General features: G+C 46.0%; 1 protein-coding gene across 3 annotated transcripts in view; it reads right to left on the bottom strand.

Moving 5' to 3' along the window:
- LOC309559025 (ankyrin repeat and fibronectin type-III domain-containing protein 1-like) overlaps window positions 1–21729 on the bottom strand; it is a 722127-nt gene that overhangs the window by 322879 nt on the left and 377519 nt on the right. Inside the window, exon 1 of one of the 3 annotated variants that reach the window (XM_082262139.1) lies at window positions 14815–14830. The exons of the other annotated variants lie outside the window; for them this stretch is intronic. The gene's annotated coding sequence lies outside the window, so the exon portion shown is untranslated. Of the gene's footprint in view, window positions 1–14814; window positions 14831–21729 lie in introns of those variants that run through there. 3 annotated transcript variants of the gene reach the window in all.

Raw genomic sequence — 21729 nt, 5'->3', positions numbered from 1 at the left:
CCCGTCGTTAGTGTCAGTGGGAGAAATTGTGATCCATCATTAGTGTCAGTGGGAGGAATAGTGCCCCATCATTAGTGTCAGTGGGAGGAATTGTGATCCATCGTTCGTGTCAGTGGGAGGAATTGTGCCCCATCATTAGTGTCAGTAGTAGAAATTGTGATCCATCATTAGTGTCAGTGGGAGGAATTGTGATCCATCGTTTGTGTCAGTGGGAGGAATTGTGCCTCATCATTAGTGTCAGTGGGAGGTATTGTGCCTCATCATTAGTGTCAGTGGGAGGTATTGTGCCCCATCGTTAGTGTCAGTGGGAGGAATTGTGCCCCATCATTAGTGACAGTGGGAGGAATTGTGGCCCATCATTAGTGTCAGTGGGAGGAGTCGTTTCCCATCATTCAGCTTCGGGTGTGGCTGCAGGAAGGTTCTCTGGCTGTGTGTCTGGAGCTGCTCCAGGTGATCTGTTTGAGAGGGGAGTCTGGTAAAATCTCTCCCAACCCTGCTGGCCCCTATCTGGGGAGGCCATGCAGGCCAGCAGGGCCTCTCCTGCTGGAAGCTCTCAGCCATCCCCTGGGCTGATGAATGACATACCTGCTCCTGGACAAGCCATGGCTGGGGATCTCTCTGCCCCTGGTGAGGATGAGGATACCGAGTCCATTCGGGAGCGAGTGGTGGCCGGGATCAAGGTCCTGAATAGGGAGAGAGACCAGCTCTACAAATTGAGAGCAGAGTTGAAGCGTCTGCGAAAGCAACGTGAAGGTTTGCACAGCCGCAGCCGTGGATCTATGGATTCGGAAATCCAGTTGGCAAAGGTCCGGGTTCAACACCAGGAAACCATTGTGGCCATGATGGAAAGCAGAGAGGGGCCCTTTAAGGAAAAGTTCTGCAATGACCGCAGATTCGCAAGGATGGCAAAGATGGAGGTGGAGGAGGAGTCCCCCATTTCTGAACCCCTGCCCCCCCAAGGTGAGGTGAGCAACCCGTTGTCTTCTCAGGGCTCAGGAGGCATGCTGACAGTGATCCATGCAGTGGAGTCTCCATTACAGGCGGATCAGCTGGTGTTTGGTGAGGAGAACATACCTGATAATGTGCCTGATAAGGTAAAGCCTAGCAAGTCACAAGTTACTGATAAAACTATTTTTGTGCCATTTAACACCTTGGCTAATGCTGATGTTTTGCCCAATGACACCCAGGCTGGTAATTTCATATCCAGCAATACTTCAGCTGCTGATGTTTCCTTGCAGGAAAAACTGCGTTTAAAAAATGACATTGCAGCAAAGGAACTACAAGAGCCTGAACAACCCATTAACCCCCCTTTTGCTGAGCCCAATGCTGTTTGTCCAGTCACAGCTATTGTTCAGGACTCTATACTGCAGCATCAGGCCACTTGTGGTACTACAACAGACACTGTGATAATGAATGGTGATTTTAACGATTCTTCTATTTCAGGTGTTATGGATAATGCTGCCAATATGTGTGCAATGGACAATCCTGCTGGCTCAGTACAAGCAGTTAATAATAAGGATAGTAATAGTAATGTACCGCCTAAAGTTACATCAGTGTGGGGTCTTGGCCCTGATAAGCCCTCTTTTGCTCAGGTGGTACGCTCTGCACCTGGTAATGTTATTAAGCCAGGGCTGCAGCCAATGAGGAACCCTGCTTCCAGGCAGAGATTTACACCACAAACTGCCACTTTGAGCGCCCCTGGTTCAGGTCTTGGGTCTCTGGCTTCTGCTGGGGGTCCAAGACGTAATGTCGTTATACTTAAATGGGAAGGTGGTGCAGTCTCTCCAGCACGGCGTGTGGTGGTGGATATGATTTTGGAGATGGGCTTTGGGGCGAATGACCTTTATGCCCTAATACATGTAGCTGGGAGCTGGGAGTACACAATCAGCTTCACCAGGCCAGAGGGTCTTGACCTGTTCTGGGAACGATATGAGGCTCGGTGCAGGTCAAGACCCGAATGGGAAGATCTGGCACCAGTTGCTGTTTCACAAAGATCAACGGTTAAAAAAATAACCATCATCCTCACTAACGAGAGTGTTCCTGCTCGGGACTTGGAGGTCTGGTTAAGGAACTATGGTGAGGTTTTGACAAAGCCAAATAAAATCCTTGATGAACGTGGCATCTGGACTGGGGGTTGGTCAGTAACGGTCAGGTTGGCCAGGGATGGGAATGTTGTCCGTCACCTGCCCTCCTCGGCTTTCATAGGGAGGGATAGGATGACTGTTTTTTATCCTGGTCAGCCAAAGCTGTGTCACCGCTGTGGAGAATAGGGGCATTTTAGCTCCTCCTGTTCAGCCTTAATATGTTCGGTATGTCGGGGACAGGGTCATGTGGCCAGAGACTGCACCCAGGCGATAAGGTGCAACCTGTGCCTGCGCCTTGGCCACCCCTACAGCCGATGTCCGGAGGCCTGGCACAATATGGAGAAGGAGGTAGTAGATGAACTGTTGAGGCTGGACAGGATGGAGGATGAGGCCCCTGGTGTACCATCCTCCTCTGCGGTGACTGACCCCCCAGGTCCTGTTCAGGATCCCTCCCCAGTTTCTGTGGCCAACCCTCCTGTGTCTGTAGGTATTCCTTCTGTGGCTGTCTCTGTGTCCCCCCAGCCTACTGTACCCACTCCTCTTGTGTCAGAACCTTCTAAGTCTGTGCCCCCCGAGTCAGTCTTACCCCATGAGTCTCCTAGGTCTGACTTAAGGGAAGGTCCCCCCCCACCTGGAGCGGTGGCATGTGCCAAAAAGAGTGCTGCTGCTTCTTCTGTTAAGAAGTCTTCTGCGAAGACTTTGAAGAAAAAAACAAGAGATGAAAACATCTCGGAGTCTGACCTGCAGTACCTGGAGGAGAGAAGGAGGGTTGTGAGGCGGAAGAGACAGGCGGTGAGGACGGAACAGGGACAGGAAGCCCCAGTGTCTGTCCCCAACCGTTCTAGGGCTTCCGCTTGGGATATTTCCTCATCTGGAGCTTCCTCTGAACAAAATTCAGACTCAGAAATGGAGTTGGAGGAGGCCTCAAGAAAAAGAGAGGCTTCTGGTGATGAGCAGCAGAGGGGAGCTAAGAAGCAATCCACCCAATAACCCAAATGGCGGTTCCCCCTCCGTTAAAAGTGGTGACAATAAATGTCGCCAGTATTAAGTCGGTAAGAGCTCGTTCTATCGCCTTCTTTTTGTTCAGCCAATTAGATGCTGAAATTTTATTTTTGCAGGAGACTAGGCTCACCTCCTTGGCAGATATTCATATGGCCAAGAGAGAGTGGAGGTATGGTCCATCTTACTGGTCTCTTGCGGCCGAGCCTTACGGCGGGGTGGCGGTGTTGTTTAAAACCGGCATGGTAACTGTCCGGCGGGTTATTGAGGTGGAGATTGGGAGATGTATGGTCTTAGACGTCCTTGTGGGAGGGCAGGACCTGCGCCTAATTAATATTTATGGGCCGCACACAAAGTGGGACAGGAAATGCCTTTTTACAAGGATCAAGCCATTTCTTTTTACATCCCGGCAAGTGGTTTTTGGAGGTGACTTTAATACAGTGACTAGGCCCAAGGACAGGAAGGACTTCAATGACAGGCTGGGATATGATAGCGTTTTTTTAAATAGTATGGTTAGGGATGCTGGTCTTGTGGATGTGCACATTAAGCACCTTCCGGATGACACAGGGTTCACCTTTCATCGTGGTAATAGTCAGAGTAGGATAGATAGGTTTTTTTTGAAGGAGGCCTCTGCTTTCTCACCCCCAGTGGTGCAGGCAGTGGAGTTCTCTGATCACTGTATGCTATCTGTGGTCTTGAATGCTTCAGACTTCCCTCAGAGGGGCAAAGGCATCTGGAGATTAAATTCGACTCTCCTTGAGGAAGAACATGTTAGACAATCCTTTGAGGAATTCTTTCAGGCACAGGTGACCATCCTGGACTTTTGTAGCAGCAAGGCTGAGTGGTGGGAGCTGACCAAAAAGAGGATTGCTGGATTCTTCAGGGGCCTAGCCAATAAAAAACAGTTTAATAGATACATGACCTACCAACGTTTGCGGAGGAAGCTGGATATTCTTGTCTCGAGAGGAGGAGATCCTGGGGCAATCTCTGAAGTGAAAATCCTCCTCAGGAAGTGTCAATATGACCGGCATACCTCTTTGGTTCTGGAGCGGGACTATGGGAAATACCACTCGCCTGACCCTTACCAGAACTGCAAACAGGGTGTAGCTGTTAAGATGGTCGTTGGCCTTAAGGATAGTACAGGTTCCTTGACAAAGTCCAGGTCAGGGATCCTGGAGGTCGTGAGGTCTTTTTATGCTGAACTTCTTGGGAGGAAAGAGCTTGACCGGGGCAAGATGGAAAGCTTTTTGGACTCTACTCCAGGTCTAAATGGTGGAGATGTCCCCTTGATGAATTTGACAGAAGAGATCACAGTTGAAGAGGTGACGAGGGAAATTGAACAGCTTGCCATCAAAAAGTCACCTGGACCGGATGGTCTGACGGCTGAGTTTTACAAAGCCTTTAAGTCTATTCTGGCCCCACATTTGGTAGAGATTTTTAACAGTTGTCTTGCTGAGGGGGTGCTTCCCCCTTCCATGAGACACTCAGCTGTGATTCTTCTTTCAAAAGGTAAAGATCCTTCGATGATTGAGAATTGGCGCCCCATCAGCCTTCTCAATGTCGATAGAAAGGTGCTGGCGAAGATACTTTTCTGGCGCCTATCGGCAGTAGCAGAGTCTTTGCTTTCTCGCCATCAGCACTGTTCGATCCAGGGTAGGAGCACCTTCACAGCGGTTTTAGCTGTCCGGGAGGCCTTGGAGCAGTGCAGGGCTGCAGGCTGGGGAAAGTATTTACTGGCATTGGATCAGGCAAAGGCTTTCGATCGTGTCAACCATGAGTACCTGTGGTTGCTCTTTAGTAAGTACGGTCTGCCGGGTGGTTTTGTCAATTGGTTAAAAGTCTTGTATAAGGGGGCAGAAAGCTTCCCTCTTGTTAATGGTTGGGTTGGACAGTCCTTTGAGGTTGGTTCTGGGGTGCGCCAGGGTTGTCCCCTGAGTCCCCTGCTCTATGTGTTTGCAATCGACCCCTTCATCAGGAGGCTAGAGAGCAGCATGTTGTGTGGGGTACCAGTGGGAATCCCGGGTGAGCCGCCTTTGAGGGTTGTTGCCTATGCGGATGATGTGTCAGTGATTGTCACTGGGACAGATGAAGCGGAGGAGGTGGTCTCTCTGACATCACGGTACTCTGAAGCATCAGGCTCCAAGATCAATCAGGAAAAGAGTGAAGTTTTTTGGATGGGAAAGGAAGGTGAGGGGTTTGATCTCCCGGACACCTTTCCAGTGCCCCAGGAAAAAATTAAGATATTAGGCATTGAATTTGGACCTGGCGATTATGGCCTCAAAAACTGGGAAGGCAGGCTGGAAGTTGCCAATACTAAGGTGGTCAGCTGGAAGAGATGGAAGTTATCTCTGAGGGAAAGGGTTGATCTGATTAAGACTTACCTGATACCGATCTTCTTGTATGTCAGCCCTGTCTGCATCTTGCCAGTGTCTCTCTATGCTAGGATCTATAGTGTGTTCTTCCAGATGCTATGGGGGAACAGACTGAACCCCATCAAGAGGAATGTCACCTATCTATCCAGGAGGGAGGGTGGCTTAGGTATGGTCAACCCCGTTCTTTTCTTTTCACTGCTATTTCTCAAGTTTTAACATTGGTAGTATGCTTGCAGTGGAACCTCCTGGATGGGCAGGCATGTTTAGATCTTGGTTTAGGCCTTTTCTGCGACTTTGGGAAGAAGGTGGCCAAGTGAAGAATCTCAGGGGTCATCGTGGTCAGCTCCCAGCCTATGTCGCTCCGTGTCTGAAGTTACTGCGGCAGTGGCGACTGTCGGCTGAAGATCTCAGATCCGCTCCGAGGAAAGTCCTTATGAACCGAGTCTTGAGCGAAGTCTTTCATGACCCACTGGCCTTAAGGGATTGCCCAGGCCCAATTTTGAGGGAAGGGTTAAGACTGATTAATTTGGCTAGAGTCCCCCTTAAATTCAGGGATCTGGCCTGTTTGTGCTTCCACGGGAGGCTCTATGTTCGGGGCAATTTGAAATTCCGCAGTGGGATGGATCGTGGTTGTCCTCGGGAGGAATGTACGGGTGAGGAGGAGACTATGGACCATTTTCTGCTTCGTTGCCCTTTTAACATAGAGGTATACAAACAGGTGGGGCGGGCCCTCGGTGTTCCTTTCCTCTCCAGGCTGGGTTATGCTGAGTGGGTGTACGGAGCATTCAATACCGGTGGGGGCTTTTGTTTGGATACACTTTTTTTAGTTAGCTTAGTAGTCCGTTATTACACCTGGAACGCACGGTGTCAGGTCACCCTTCGGCGTAAAATCCTTCCTGTTCAGGTGGTGGTGTGTGACATTCTGCATGAGGTGGGGAAGATTCGGGCGCTTGAGAGAGACAAGTGGGGTCAGAGGGCTTGGTTGAAGGCGTGGAGGGGTTTCAAGCCTCCCTGACTGCCAGGAGTCTCTGTCCTGGGTGTGGCTTTCTGTCTCTTATCACCCTAGATTTTTTCTTAATGCTCAGTTTTTGATAAATGGCTGCATACATAGGTGATGGGTTGTGCCTCTTAGGCCCTCTCTGCTGCTTTATGTAAATAGTTTTCTAAAAATGTTGGAAGTGGATTATGTATATATTGTATATATTCTGCACATGGATGTGTATTCCTTTGTTTTCTGTTGGAATATTGTACTATAGTTATGTTTTTTACTTTTGTATAAAATATGTTGCTTGATTCTTTTCAATAAAAGATCAATAGTGCCCCATCATTAGTGTCAGTGGGAGGAATTGTGATCCATCGTTCGTGTCAGTGGGAGGAATTGTGCCCCATCATTAGTGTCAGTAGTAGAAATTGTGATCCATCATTAGTGTCAGTGGGAGGAATTGTGATCCATCGTTCGTGTCAGTGGGAGGAATTGTGCCTCATCATTAGTGTCAGTGGGAGGTATTGTGCCTCATCATTAGTGTCAGTGGGAGGTATTGTGCCCCATCGTTAGTGTCAGTGGGAGGAATTGTGCCCCATCATTAGTGACAGTGGGAGGAATTGTGGCCCATCATTAGTGTCAGTGGGAGGAATTGTGATCCATCGTTAGTGTCAGTGGGAGGAATTGTGATCCATTGTTCGTGTCAGTGGGAGGAATTGTGCCCCATCGTTAGTGTCAGTGGGAGGAATTGTGCCCCATTGTTAGTGTCAGTGGGAGGAATTGTGCCTCATCATTAGTGTCAGTGGGAGGTATTGTGCCCCATCGTTAGTGTCAGTGGGAGGAATTGTGCCCCATCATTAGTGTCAGTGGGAGGAATTGTGATCCATCCTTAGTGTCAGTGGGAGGAATTGTGATCCATTGTTCGTGTCAGTGGGAGGAATTGTGCCCCATCGTTAGTGTCAGTGGGAGGAATTGTGCCCCATCGTTAGTGTCAGTGGGAGGAATTGTGCCTCATCATTAGTGTCAGTGGGAGGTATTGTGCCCCATCGTTAGTGTCAGTGGGAGGAATTGTGCCCCATCATTAGTGTCAGTGGGAGGAATTGTGATCCATTATTAGTGTCAGTGGGAGGAATTGTGATCCATCGTTCGTGTCAGTGGGAGGAATTGTGCCCCATCGTTAGTGTCAGTGGGAGGAATTGTGCCCCATCGTTAGTGTCAGTGGGAGGAATTGTGCCCCATCATTAGTGTCAGTGGGAGGAATTGTGATCCATTGTTCGTGTCAGTGGGAGGAATTGTGCCCCATCGTTAGTGTGTGTGTGGGGGGTCTGTGTTAATGAAAAACCTGTTCCAGTCTATTTAGGCTATAGCTAAAAGGCAAAGAGCATTGCATTGTGCTGCACTGACCCGAGCATTGCATACAACATTTGTACAATGTTTTCCTATTCATTTCAATAGCTTACCCCTATGGCCCCCACCACTTGACAAGGGTTGACAATGCAGACCAAGCAACCCCTGCAAAACACAAGCAAAGGATACTCTCCTCTCCTTTTTCCACACCTTAGTGAACCTAACGTTAAAGAAGACTTGTGCTTCACCCCTGGAAACCAATGCAACAGGTTCACTTTAATACTTGCCCCTGTGGCTGCTTTTACTCATCTCCCCTTCACTCCCTGCAACTGGATGTAGCAAATAGAACTACCTGACATTTCTGGGTATGGTGAGGATATGACTCCCTGTCTTCTTCCTAAGTGACAGTAAGATCCATGGTACCTATGAGGCCAACTGAGACGGCCACCTTTGGCGATACTCAAGCTGCATTTACATCTGAGCTTCGCATATTTGCAAGTTTTTTGAGGAATTTTGTAGCGCGTCTTTATGCATTGGCATTTTATGGAGCTGGAACCCGCCAGCTTCCCAACCAGTGACTCACCAGTTGTTAAGGAGCAGACATAGGGTGGGGTCTCCGAGTGATGTCATGGGGGTGAGGTAACTTCACTGGGTGACCCTACCCCTATGGTTACTTAGCGGCAGAGATGAAGGTGGCTGTCATTAGGCAAGTGACAATCAACAGGAGTGGACATGTTAGGCGGACAGTGTTTTTTTTTTTTTTTTCGTGTGAGTCCGGTCTGCGTTCATTGTGACTGATGATGGATTTACATTGAGAGATGTTTATTTTATTTTTTCTTTTGACATTTTTGTTGGTGAATGAGTAGGGGTACTTAACAACATATGACTCATTCCTGTAGGCTGACAGCACAGATGAGTCACTGGTTGTTAGGATGCCGGCGGGTCCTGGCTCCTAACAACCAGCATAAAACAATCCAAGAACATGCCACATAACATGCTAAAATGTTCAAAAACATGGGAATTGTGTGTTAATGCATTTCTATGAAGAAAAAAACACTAAAAAAATATACCAATCTGCCGCAATGGAGCTACAAAAATATCTCCAAAACATTTTTGAGCTTTAGGCATTTGGCTTTACGTGACTTGGAGTGGAGATGTGAACCATCTACATAGAGAATAATTGATTTTCCTTCAAGCCTGGAGGCACAGTGGGTGGAAGCAACAAAACTGGAGTGTCCACACTGGGAATGTTCACCCGATGTAAGTTCACCCCTTGAGCAGTACAGCATCGTTGCTGGGGTGAAGAAGTTGGCGCAAATGGCTGCATCAGGCAGCATCTGCCCCTGGCACAGCGCTGATAATAGTGCTGGTGTTTAGAAATTACTAACTTCGGCATCCAGCACCTTCATTAGAAGGCAGGGAGAGAATCCTCCGCCCTGTGTAAGCTCAAAGTCACGTGTGAACAGAGCAGAAAGGAGATAATTATAAGCAGCCACGGAAGAGGGCATTACATTGAACCTCTTGCTTTGCACTGCATGGGCAAAACACAGGTTCAACATAAGGACATCTGAAGCACAATGGCTCCAATAGTATACTGTATATACAAACCATGGCTGTCAGAGTATTTCCCATGGGAGACTTATGGAACACTGTGACCATGGTCATCAAATTTCTCAGCTGTATCCTATAAGAGGATAGGTAAGAGGAGAGTATAATATATACACATGCAGAGTATTTATCTCAACATGGATGAAGACCAATTCAACATAACAGGATGCGTCTGAGAAATATTACTTTGGTGACCCCAGTTGGTAGGAAACATCTCTAGCAGACGTCTACATTAAAACACCATAGACCATACTGATATACTGCTGAGAACATCCATTCTATATTTGCTAGTATCTCACCTGGCAATGTGTACGTTTATGAACATGAGGATAAATATGTAAAGTATGTAAGTTTTACACACGTGTGAGCAAATGCGTATAGCCTTGTGTTATGTACAGCAAGATTAATTTGACATAAGGAAACAGAAACCTGATACCACAGCGCTAAAAGTTCCCAGAGCAGTGGAACATGGTACTTCTGATAATGGTGACCACTATGCAATCTGAATCTGTGGCCCAAAGATTTGGCCCTTTGCTTGCTTTTTATCTGGCCCTTGGGCTTTTACCTGGCCCTTGGGACACTATTACATCCATTGATGCCAACATTGGGGAATTATTCCCCCAACCCCCCCGGCACCAATAAAGGGGGCACAATTGCTCCCAATGACTACAACAATGAGGCACAATTCCTCCCAATGACATGAACAGTTGAGCACAATTTTTCCCAATGAGACAAACGATGGGGCATAATTCCTCTAACTGACCCCAATGATGTCTTCTCTTAGATTGTAAGCTCTAACAAGCAGGGCCCACTGATTCCTACTGTATTAAAGTGTATTGTATTTGTACTGTCTACCCTCAAGTTGTAAGGCGCTGCGTAAACTGTCGGCGCTATATAAATACTATGTAATAATAATAATGATGGGGCACAATTATTCCCACTGAAAAAAACAATTGTTTTTTCCCACTGATGTCGGGATCTCTTCTACTCCCAACAGCCACAGTAGCCCCCCCCCCCCCCCCCTAAAGTCTGAAGGACAGTAAACTGGCCCTTTGTTTAGTAAGTTTGGAGACCCCTGATCTAGGCACTGCAGTCTTCTTAAGACTGGCGAACCTTGTAAGGAGCAGTACTGGGTGGTACCAAGGAACAGTGCTCGGAGGTAGGTAGGGGGCAAAGACAAGGGATAACTCAAGGGAGTTCCTGTACCTATTCTCTGAGAAAACTCCTAATATAAGTATGCCCTTAGTTAGCATTATAGGAGAAGCCAGTACAACGCAGTTGTAAAGATAATGCTTTTTAATTTAAAAAAGTTATCTTTAGAAAGGGTCCCATGTGGCTTTGAAATGTCGGCCCCTTGTCTTCATGTTTTATTCTACATCAAACAGCCTTGTAATCACATTGGTGTGTTGGTTTCTTCTATCTTGCTGTCTATGATACCTCCACTGCTGAGCACCTGTCTTCAGTGAAATGGCCAATAAGATAAAATACGTACGTAGGATGGTTCTATGTTGCACTCCAATTTTTTTCGGATTTAGGCTAATTTTACACTTTTGGTTGGGAGGCAGTAAAAACAAACAGTTGAGCCAGGTTTTTTTATCCCCCGACCACCCCCCTAAAGCTGCAAGGGCAGGTGGACCGGGTTGTATTCTTGCTGCCGCTGTGATGCTTTGTTTCATGGTGCAGCAAAAATGAAACCTCCTTTTGCATTTTACAGGGGGCAATACCATCTGCTGAATGTGACCCATTCAAGTGAATGGAGCCACGCTGCACCCTGCCTGCATTACTGCTCCCTAACTGACCTGTTTATATATATATATATATATATATATATAAACCCTTGCCTTGTAAAACAACTCATTCAGTTTAAACAGAATGAAAGGGAAACATTTGTGTATGTATAAGAAAAAATAAAAAAAAATACCTTTTTATTTTCTCTTTTTATAAGTGGTCACAAAATCACTCAGTTTCAGCTGCATAAGGAGTTTAGAGAGCTAGGAGTGGTGAAACATCAGTACACTAATCATCCCACTAAATGGCTGTGCAGGGAGGAGGAGGGGAGGCGTGTCAGCACACATCTTGGCCATTGGAGCACAGGCAGGCTATTCTCCCAGCACAGCCAGACAACTGACCACGTTGGAGAAGGATGTGCTTCTATGTCTAGCGTGGTAAGTTTGAAATAGAAAAGCAGAGGGACTGGTAGGATCACCTGGGATTTCACACAAAGGAAGCAATACAATGAGAACAGGATACTTTTTAACACAAGCACATGGTACAGCAGGTATGCATCAAGAATATGAAATATACAGCTGTAACTTAGATGTATACATGCCACTGCCGCAATGATTTGCTTCACTGCATAGAAGAATTATACCCCCTGTCAGATATTACAGGCAGTACTTCTCAAGTGAACAGGGTCACGCCACAACCACCCTGAATTTTGTTTGCCCCCCCCCCCGACTGCCTCTTTAAGCTGCAAAGGCAGCTGGATGGGGTGTAAAATGCCAAGGACGCAATACTTGCAAGAGCACTGGTGCTGGATTTTAGGGGTTAAAACAAGTGGTTAGAAAGCAGCATAACTCAACCCAGCTGCCTGTCAAAAACCCTCAGAAAAGTGATCCAGCGTGGATTACTCTTCAAAGGGCAATGCTGATGTAAATTATAAAGAGAAATGACCCATGCTATTGTGAATGTGCTAAATTTTTGTCCCGGCTCCTTTGATTTTTCAATTAACATTTGTCATGCTAGGTTGTACCAACTGAGCCACCCACAGATCCAATCCCAGAAAAATCAGAATGAATCAGCCCTAATTTGATCCATGTACTATATGGTCAACTTCAGGGAGGAGAAAGTTAGCAGTAAAAACCCAGGGGTTCCAATCCTACCCAACCCTATCTAAAAACTGGAGCAAAAGTTCTAGCTGCACAAAGTATCACTAAACAATATCCTTATTCACTTAAAAATAATCCATGCACATCCATTACTAAATGGCCCCGTAATCTCTTTTTCACTAAACTGTTTTTCACTGTGTTTCTTGCCTCCTTGTATCATCCTCTATGAGCTCCCAAACCTCTCTGTTTTACCCTCACTTTAGCTTGTTTGGAATGAGCAGTGCACATTAGTTGCGGTCATGTGTACCACATTATGTACACTACACATCCCGTAGTCCATTTTTGGAACGTGCGGTGCAAGAGAGGATGGCTAAGTTCTTACATACTGTGGGACCATAGAGAACGAACGTAGTCACCCTCTAACAGGACGTCAGATCACAGCAGCAAAAAATGGAATTTAGAGGAGGCTGAGACCAATAGAAGGGACTTTTTGAGTTGCAGAAAAACTACAGGCAAAACTTTTTTGGACAGAGTAAGGAAGGTTATAACCCCCGTCACTTTTTTGTTATGCAATTTATGTCCCATTGTGGAAATTACCCTTCACTTCCTGTCCCAGAGTCAAACAGGAAGTGAGAGGAAATCCCTGCAAATTAAGGGAATTCTTTGGGGACCCCCAGGTCACCAGAACTAGTGTCCCCATTGGAAGATTTCCCCTTTTCTGGGGACAACTCAAAATAGGGAATTTTCTTTTTACTTTCACTTTCAATGATAATGGTAAACAGGACAAATATAGAGGGTGACTCTATCTACGAAAGGCAAAGACAGCAATAAAAAAATGACAAGTGTTCTAATAATTCTGCACTCTACGCAAAACTAAAAAAAAAAAAGTTTTGCCTTTAATTATACTTTAAGCATACACACTTGAATAGAATTTGTTTCAAGTGTTACTTAAGCAGCTTATAACTTAACCACTTGCCACCAAATGACATACCTGGTACGTCAATTGACTTCAAGTGGTTGTACCGGGGTGATGCCTGCGACCCCAGTACCGTATTTTAGAATTAAGGGTCGGCTCTCTTGCAATATCACCCAGTGGCTAACTAGCCACTCAGTTGCTATTGCAAGCAGGGGGAGGAGTTGTCCCCCCGCAGCTCTCTTGGGCTCTCCCGTCCCACCAGGAGATCTGAGCTACCAGCCGCCACGTCCACCCGCTGGCCGGAGACCCATACAAAGCCGGAATCGGCTTTAATCGGGTCTCTGCCATGGTAACCCGGAAGCGATGACATGACATCACTTCCGGTTTTACCTGGCTGTCATCGGCAGCATTTCGAATGCAAAGGAGGGATTTGGGGTCTGATTGACCCTACATCCCTCCATAAAGAGTACCTGTCACATCCCTATTACTGTCACAAGGATGTTTAAATTCCTTGTGACAGCAATAAAAGTGATAAAAAATAAAAATAAATAAAAATTTACGCAACGGCGTAAAAATCGCAAAAATGTATTAATAATTAAGGAAATTTGAAGTGCCCCCCCCCCCCCCGTGCTGGAGTGCAAAGGCAAATGCATGTGTCGGTCTCACATTCACGCAAACAGCAATCGTCCCACACATGTAAAATATCGCCGCGAATGTCAGATCATGGGCAGTAATTCTAGCACTAGACCTCCTCTGTACATATAAAGTGGTAAGCTGTAAAAGCTTTTAAAGATTCACCTATGGATAGTAAAATTCACAACGTTTGTTGCCGCAGCACATGCGTGCGCAATTTTCAAGCGTGACATGTTTGGTATATATTTACTTGGTGTGACATCATCTTTTACATTTTACAAAACAATTGGGTTATGTTTTGTTTTTTTTGCATTAAAATTTTTACTCTCCATTCACACTACCGCAACTTGTCAGGCGACTTGTCAGCCTGACAAGTCGCGGCCCGTCGCGGTCCATGCAGTGCTACAGGAACCGTTCTAATAGGAGCAACACAAGTCGCTCCGACTTAGAAAAAGGGTCCTGTACTACTTCGGGGCGACCTCGGAGTGACTTGCATAGACATTCATTATATGAAGTCCGTGCAAGTCGCGCCGAAGTCGCGGTGCACGCGACTTCCCAGGTCGCCCCCGAAGTCTGAGCGACCTAGTGTGAACCGAGACTTAAAAGTGTATTTTTTCCCAAAAAAATTGCATTTGAAAAACCGCTGCACAAATATCATGTGACATAAAAAATTGCAACAGCCGCCATTTTATTCTCTGGGGGCTCTAAGGGGTTTCTAAGTAATTTTCTAGCAAAAATGACAGATTTGTACTTGTAAACAACAAATGTCCTTAAGTGGTTAACAGCTTATGACTTCTAAGACCCCAATCTTTTAAACACCCGTGTAATTAATGTACAATTAGAAGGACAGAGAAAGTTTGCAAATTATAAAACTAAGAGGGTAGCAGGGGAGAAGAAATTCCATGTGCAAGTGCAGACCTAGCAGATCCGCCGGTGAATGGGCGATGAATGGGAATGTTTAGGAATTGGTAACTCCATACAATGGGAAGGAAGGGGGATGAATGCTACTAAGCACTGGGCTAGTGAAAAGGAATGTCAGGCAAACCTTAAGTGGAGAAGTGAGGTTCAAGCAGTGGGGCACTCCTCCTCCTCTTCCTTTTTTCAATTTTCCCTCCTTTCTCCAGCCGTTTAGGACCACAATTTTGCTGAGCAGTTCCTCTGTCCCAGCCGCCCCCCGACTCTTTGGCGCTGAGTTGCCCCTCTCCCTGAAGAAAGGGGCCCAGGGAAACGTTGGATCCTTCAGCCAGCTCCTATGGAGAAACCAGTGAGGGTTGGGGAGAGCTGGGTGCATGCTTTCCTCACACTGCCTGTTGTACTTTTACAATCTGGTTGCTTGGCAATAGACTAAAGGCAAACTCCACAACAGAGAGAGAAAAGCACACGGCCAAATGCTAATCAATGCAAAGAAAAGTTTACTTTCACCTTCCCCCCCCCCTCCCCTCTCCTTACTAGAGCCATCATACAACTTCCTGCCATGTCCTACAATTACAAGAAGAATCAGTGGAGCATGACATACACAGCCCGGTTTGGGTTTGTTTTACCTAGACGGGGGACAGATTAGTGACTCTTCTCTATCTGGCATGTTATTATTTCAGAACTTTAACTGATTATAATTTCCCTCTCAGACAGACATCAGTGTCCTAGGCCTGAGGCGGCTGTCAGTCATGAGATACTGAGAGGGATAGCGGTGTGCTCCTTCTACTCATCGTTCCCTAGCCTGGGGCCACCTTCTCTATAGCACAATAGAGACGCACCAACCATTCATGTTTATGGCCATGGGTATGAGATTCCCCGTAAATGCCAAGAATTATTATTATTATTATTATATAGAATTTTTTTCCCAAACCTGTGGTGGGATGTGCAAAAACTAAACACCAAAAGTGAACAAAAGAAACTCAAAGCGGAACTTCACCCAAAATGGGAAATTCTTCTTGCATCCCTCCACTGCACTTTTTGGGGGGATGGGGGAGCGGGTACCTGATTTTGACAGGTACCTGCTCCCACCTCCGGTCAGATGTGCTGTGGCAATCAGTGTCGGACTTTCAGCCTCCCCCTCCTTCCCCCAAGGCCTTCTGGGACACATCACTGGTCCCAGAATGATATGGGACCATTCACAAGACGCAGTGTGGCTTGCGCATGAGCAGCAGGAAACCAGCTGTGAAGCTGCAAGGCCTCACTGCCGGTTTTCCTTACTTAAAGCAGAATTCCACCCAAAACTGGAACTTCCGCTCATTTGCTTCCTCCCCCCCTCCGGTGCCACATTTGGCACCTTTCAGGGGGGAATGGGTACCGGTTTTTGACAGGTACCCTTCCCCACTTCAGGGAGACGACGCCACGGCGTCGTCCCTCTGGGGTTTGGCCCCCTCCTCCTTCCCCCGCCGCTGCCGAGCCTATCAAAATGCACAGTGTACTTCCGCATGTGCATTATGGACCCGCCCATGACGCTGCAATGGCGGTGGCAGCAACCGACAGCCCATGGAAACATCAGTTGCTGTGCCAAAATCGCTGGACTCCAGGACAGTTAAGTGTCCTAATATTAAAAGTCAGCAGCTATAGTATGTGTAGCTGCTGACTTTTAATTTTTGGAGGGGGAGGGGGTGAGGCTGGAACACCGCTTTAAAGAGGAAGTAAACCCTCCTCTGTAACTTGTACCTATAGGTAAGCCTATGATAAGGCTTACCTATGGGTACTGTAAATATCTCCTAAACATGTACTGTTTAGGAGATATTTACTTTACATGCAGCCAGTGACATCACTGGCGCATGCGCTCTGAAGGAACGGCTGCTGGTGCCGTTCTTTCAGAGCCCCGTGCCGTGACCGTCGGCTCTCGCGCACGCGTCACTGCAGCTCCGGCCAATCAGATGGCCGGATGCCGCAATCCCGGAAGACGGGCGACTGGACATGGGTGTTCTCTTCCACCTTTGTGTGTTCCAGCTTCATCTATTGCTTTCTCCTTAAAGAGGAAGTAAAGTCTGGGAAAAAAAATGTTTTTACCTGCAGAGTAAATGCAGAGTAAATGCATAATGTGCTAGTATACAATGCATATTAGCACAATATGTGATGCTTACCTCCAAACTAAGCCTGCGTCGTCTCCGCTGGAGGCTGCATCCATCTTTGGGTTTCCATATCTGGTATAATTCTAATGTCCTTATGCTATGATATGAAGGCTAATAAAAAGATTGAATCCTAAAAACTAAGGTGAGTTATACACAGCACCAGGACGAGAGGTAGATAGAAGAGGTGGCTACCTTGGGCATTAGGGGGGCTGTAAAGGCAGGGCATGCAACCTACACTGATAATAATAAGTAAATGAAAAGGGGAAGTACCGTAGTCAAACTTTTACCTTTTTACCTTGGGTATGAAACTCTCGACACAGATAATATAAATGACATGAAAACACTTCAAATTATAAATATAGAAAAACATATACAGCAATAAGAAAGTTCAACAGCAAAGAGCCACATTCATTAGGTTTCCAATATCCAGGAGTATGGGGCTAAATTAAGGTATAAGGGATATGCCTTCTGAGTGTTGAAAGTAGCGTGTGATTAGTAAATGAAGAGAATAGAGTACTTCAGATTAAAGAGGTGAATTTAAAGTGCGTTTGAAGGTCTGGAGGGTGCTAAAAAGTATGCGTAAGAGAATTCCAGAGAAGAAGAGAGGCGTTTGAGAAGAGATGAAGGCAAGGGTGTGAAGAAGATGTGATAAGAGTGCCTGAGGGGAGAAGATCATGTACAGAGTGGAGGCTGCAATTGGGGTAGTATCCACAAATGATCAGGGAAATGGAAAAGATGAGCCAGGAAGAAGGTAGCTTGTAGGTTTAACTTTGAACTTTGTATAACTGGCAGCCTTTGGAGCAATTGACAAGATAAGAAAGCACTTTAGAACTGAGAGGGGAGGTAGAGGAGTTAAAGCGTAACTCTACTTTTGTTGAGAAAAAAACATTCCAATTACAAGAATTTTAACAAACTTTGTTGCAGATTCCTGTTATTTCCTCGATTATTCTGAAGAAAGCCCTGTGTGTTTGTCTGTGTCCATGTGGTAAGTGAATCTAATGGGAGTGGTTTCTTAACCACTTCCATACAGAGCAGTTACACCCCCTTCCTGCCCAGACCAATTTTCAGCTTTCAGCACTCTCACACTTTGAATGATAATTACTCAGTCATGCAACGCTGTACCCAATCACATTTTTTATCATTTTTTTTTCTTTTGGTAGTATTTAATCACCACTGGGTTTTTTATTTTTTGCGATATAAGTGAAAAAAAGAGCAAAAATTTTGAAAAAAAAAAACATTTTGTTTTAGTTTCTATTATAAAATTTTGCAATTAAGTAATTTTTTTTCATAAATTAGGGCCAAAATTTATACTACTACAAATCTGTGGTAAAAATAACCCAAATAAGTGGTTATTATTTAGTTTGTGTGAAAGTTATAGAGTCTACAAGCTATGGTGCTAATCATTGAAAATTGATCACACCTGATGTACCGACGGCCTATCTCATTTCTTGAGGCCCTGTAATGTCAGGACAGTACAAATACCCCCCAAATGACCCCTTTTTGGAAAGTAGACGTTCCAGGGTATTTAGTAAGAGGCATGGTGAGTTTTTTGAAGTTGTATTTTTTCCCCACAATTCTTGGGAAAATTAAGAAATATATATATTTTTTTTTTACACAAAATTGTCATAATAACAAGTTATTTCTCAGGGTCCTTTCACACGGCCATTTCTGTCATCCGCTCCGTGTGCCCGCATATCATCCCATCAGTTTGCGGATGATATGCGGACATAATGTAAGTATATGGCATTGCGGATGTCAGCGGATGACACCGCTGACATCTGATTTTCCTTCCTTTCCGTTTTTTACACGGATGAAAAAATAGGGTTCTGTTCCATTCGAAAAAACGGAACAGAACTGAAAGGAGGAAAATCGGATGTCAGCGGATGGTATTCTGCTGACATCCGCAGTGCCATTCACTTACATTATGTCCGCAAATCATCCACAAAAAAGTAGGATGATTTGCGGACACACGGAGCGGCCGTGTGAAAGGACCCTAACACACAGTATATGCATACTTGCAATTACACCCCAAAATACATTCTGCTACTCCTCCTGAGTATGGCAATACCACGTGTGTGAGACTTTTACACAGCCTGGCCACATACAGAGGCCCAACATGCAAGGAGCACCGTCAGATGTTCTAGGAGCATAAATTACACATATAATTTCCTAGCGACCTATCACACTTTTGAAGGCCCTGGAGCACCAGGACAATGGAATTACCCACAAAATTACCACATTTTGGAAAGCAAACACCCCTACATATATTCTATGAGGCATAATGAGTCTTTTGAACATGTCATTTTTTTCCACAAGTTTTTGGAAAATGTGGAAAGAAAATGAAAACCGATTTTTTTTACACAAAGTTGTCAATTTATAAGATATATCTAACACATAGCATGTACATAGCAAAAATGACACCCCAAAATACATTTTGCTACTCCTCCTGAGTATGACGAAACCACATATGTGAGAATTTGTCACAGCATAGCCACATACAGAGGCCCAACATGCAAGGAGCACCGTCAGGTGTTCTAGGAGCATAAATTACACATATAATTTAATTACAACCAATCACTTTTGAAGGCCCTGGAGCACCAGGACAATGGAAACCCCCACAAAATGTCCCCATTTTGGAAAGCAAACACCCCATACACATAATCTAGGAGGCATGGGCTGCAGATAGGTACTCAGGTACTCTGATGAGCTGCAGAAAGGTACTCAGGTACACTGATCGGCTTCAGAAAGGTACTCGGGTACTCTGATGGGCTTCAAAGAGGTACTTGGGTATTCTGATGGGCTAGAGACAGGTACCCAGGTAATCTGATGGACTGGAGACAGGTACTCTGGGCTGGAGACAGGTACTCGTGTACTCTGGGCTGGAGACAGGTACTTGGGTACTCTGGGCTGGAGACAGGTACTCGGGTACTCTGATGGGCTACAGAGAGGTACTCGGGTACTATGATGGGCTGCAGAGAGGTATTCGGGTACTCTGACGGGCTGGAGACAGGTACCTGGATACTTTGATGGGCAGGGGACAGGTACTCAGGTACTCTATTGGGCTGCAGATAGGTACTCAGGTACCCTGATGGGCTGGAGACAGGTACTCAGATATTCTGATGGGCTGCAGATAGGTACCCTGAAGGGTTGAAGACAGGTACACGGGTACTCTGATGACAGGTACTCGGGTACTCTGATGGGCTGGTGACAGGTACACGGGTACTCTGATAATAACAGGTGCTTGGGCTGGTGACAGGTACTTGGGTACACTGATGACATGTTCTCGGGTACTCTGATGGGCTGCAGAGAGGTACTTGGGTACTCTGATGGGCTGCAGAGAGGTAATTGGGTTCTCTGATGGGGTGGAGACAGGTACTCGAGTACTCTGGGCTGGAGACAGGTATTCGGGTACTCTGATGGGATACAGAGAGGTACTTGGGTACTCTGATGGGCTGGTGACAGGTACTCAGGTACTCCAATGACAGGCACTGAGGTACTCCGATGACAGGTACTCAGGTACGCTGATGACAGGTACTCGGGTACGCTGATGACAGTACTCAGAGTACCCAAGTACCTGTCATCAGAGTACCCGAGTACCTGTCACCACCCCATCAGAGTACCCAAGTACCTGTCATCAGAGTACCTGATGGACTGGTGACAGGTACTTGGGTACTCTGATGGGCTGGTGACAGGTACTTTGATGGGCTAGTGACAGGTACTCTTTATTGGGGGGGCAATCAGTTTGTTTTGGGGTGCATTGTGATCGGTAACTAGCTGTTACCGCAATCTCCTCCTCACACAGGATCAGTGTGTGAGGAGGAGAACACGGTAACAGCTAGTTACCGTGTTCTCTGTTGACATTCTGTGACTGGCTGTGATTTGACACAGCCGGTCACGTGGTAAAGAGCCAATTTCATTGGGTTCTTTACGCTGATCAGGGATGGACTGTGTCAGAGTGACACTCTCCATCTCCGATTACCGCTCTGCGCGCCCCTGGGGGCGCGAAGGAGAAGCGTGCACGAGGAAAGTGCATGTGGCCGGCTGTGATTGGACACAGCCGGTCACATGGTAAAGAGCCATTTTTTTAATGGCTCTTTACACCGATCGGGGATGGGCTGTGTCCTGAGGGTCACGCCGCATCCGCGATCGCCGTGCGCCCCCAGGGGGGCAGGAGAGCAGCGGATATGGGCGGACGTCATATGACGGCCGCCTGGATCGAGGAGATGTTCCTGCCGGGAATCATATTACACGCCTCTGATGATGTCACAAGTTTGACGATACGCGCAAGGCGGACGTATCGATGTGGAGCACGCCACACACCGCGGTCTTTTCAAATTGCAATGCTGTTGATATGACGATGTACATGTAAGTGCATTACTTCTAATAAACCCTGTATGTTCATACGTACTTCACTATTGGCTGTCCTTTGTCTCTCTTTGAGCCCACTTTGCCAGAGACAGCATTACATGATTTTGAGAATCTTCATATATTCATGTTATGAAGTCTTATGTCTGCTGTGGAATCGAATTAGGATACACCAATCTCATCAAGTTTCTTATCACCTAATGCCTGTTTGATCGCTCTGTGAAAAGAGGGTCAAATTTTTTGGTAATGAGCCATGAGTGTCAGCACAGGGTGTAATTAGGATTTCCTGCTACGCACTGGTGATTGGCTGGCCGGGATCTGGTCTCTTGCTTTTTTTCCAGCTCTATTTATAAGACTGTTTTGGACTTTATTGTTCTACTATTATTTTTGCATATATTTGGTGCAGCTCCTAATCTATTTACTATTTTCTATGGGACTTTGATCTACCTATACAGCTGCTGCCTTTTATATATATATATATATATATATTTTATATATGTATATTTTTATATATATATATATATATATACGCTGTGTTG

Source organism: Pelophylax lessonae (assembly GCF_965119305.1).
Source record: "Pelophylax lessonae genome assembly, chromosome: 6".
NCBI classification, from domain to species: domain Eukaryota; kingdom Metazoa; phylum Chordata; class Amphibia; order Anura; family Ranidae; genus Pelophylax; species Pelophylax lessonae.
The sequence above is the reverse complement of the archived record's forward strand: the minus strand, read 5'-3'. Positions and strand labels throughout refer to the sequence as shown.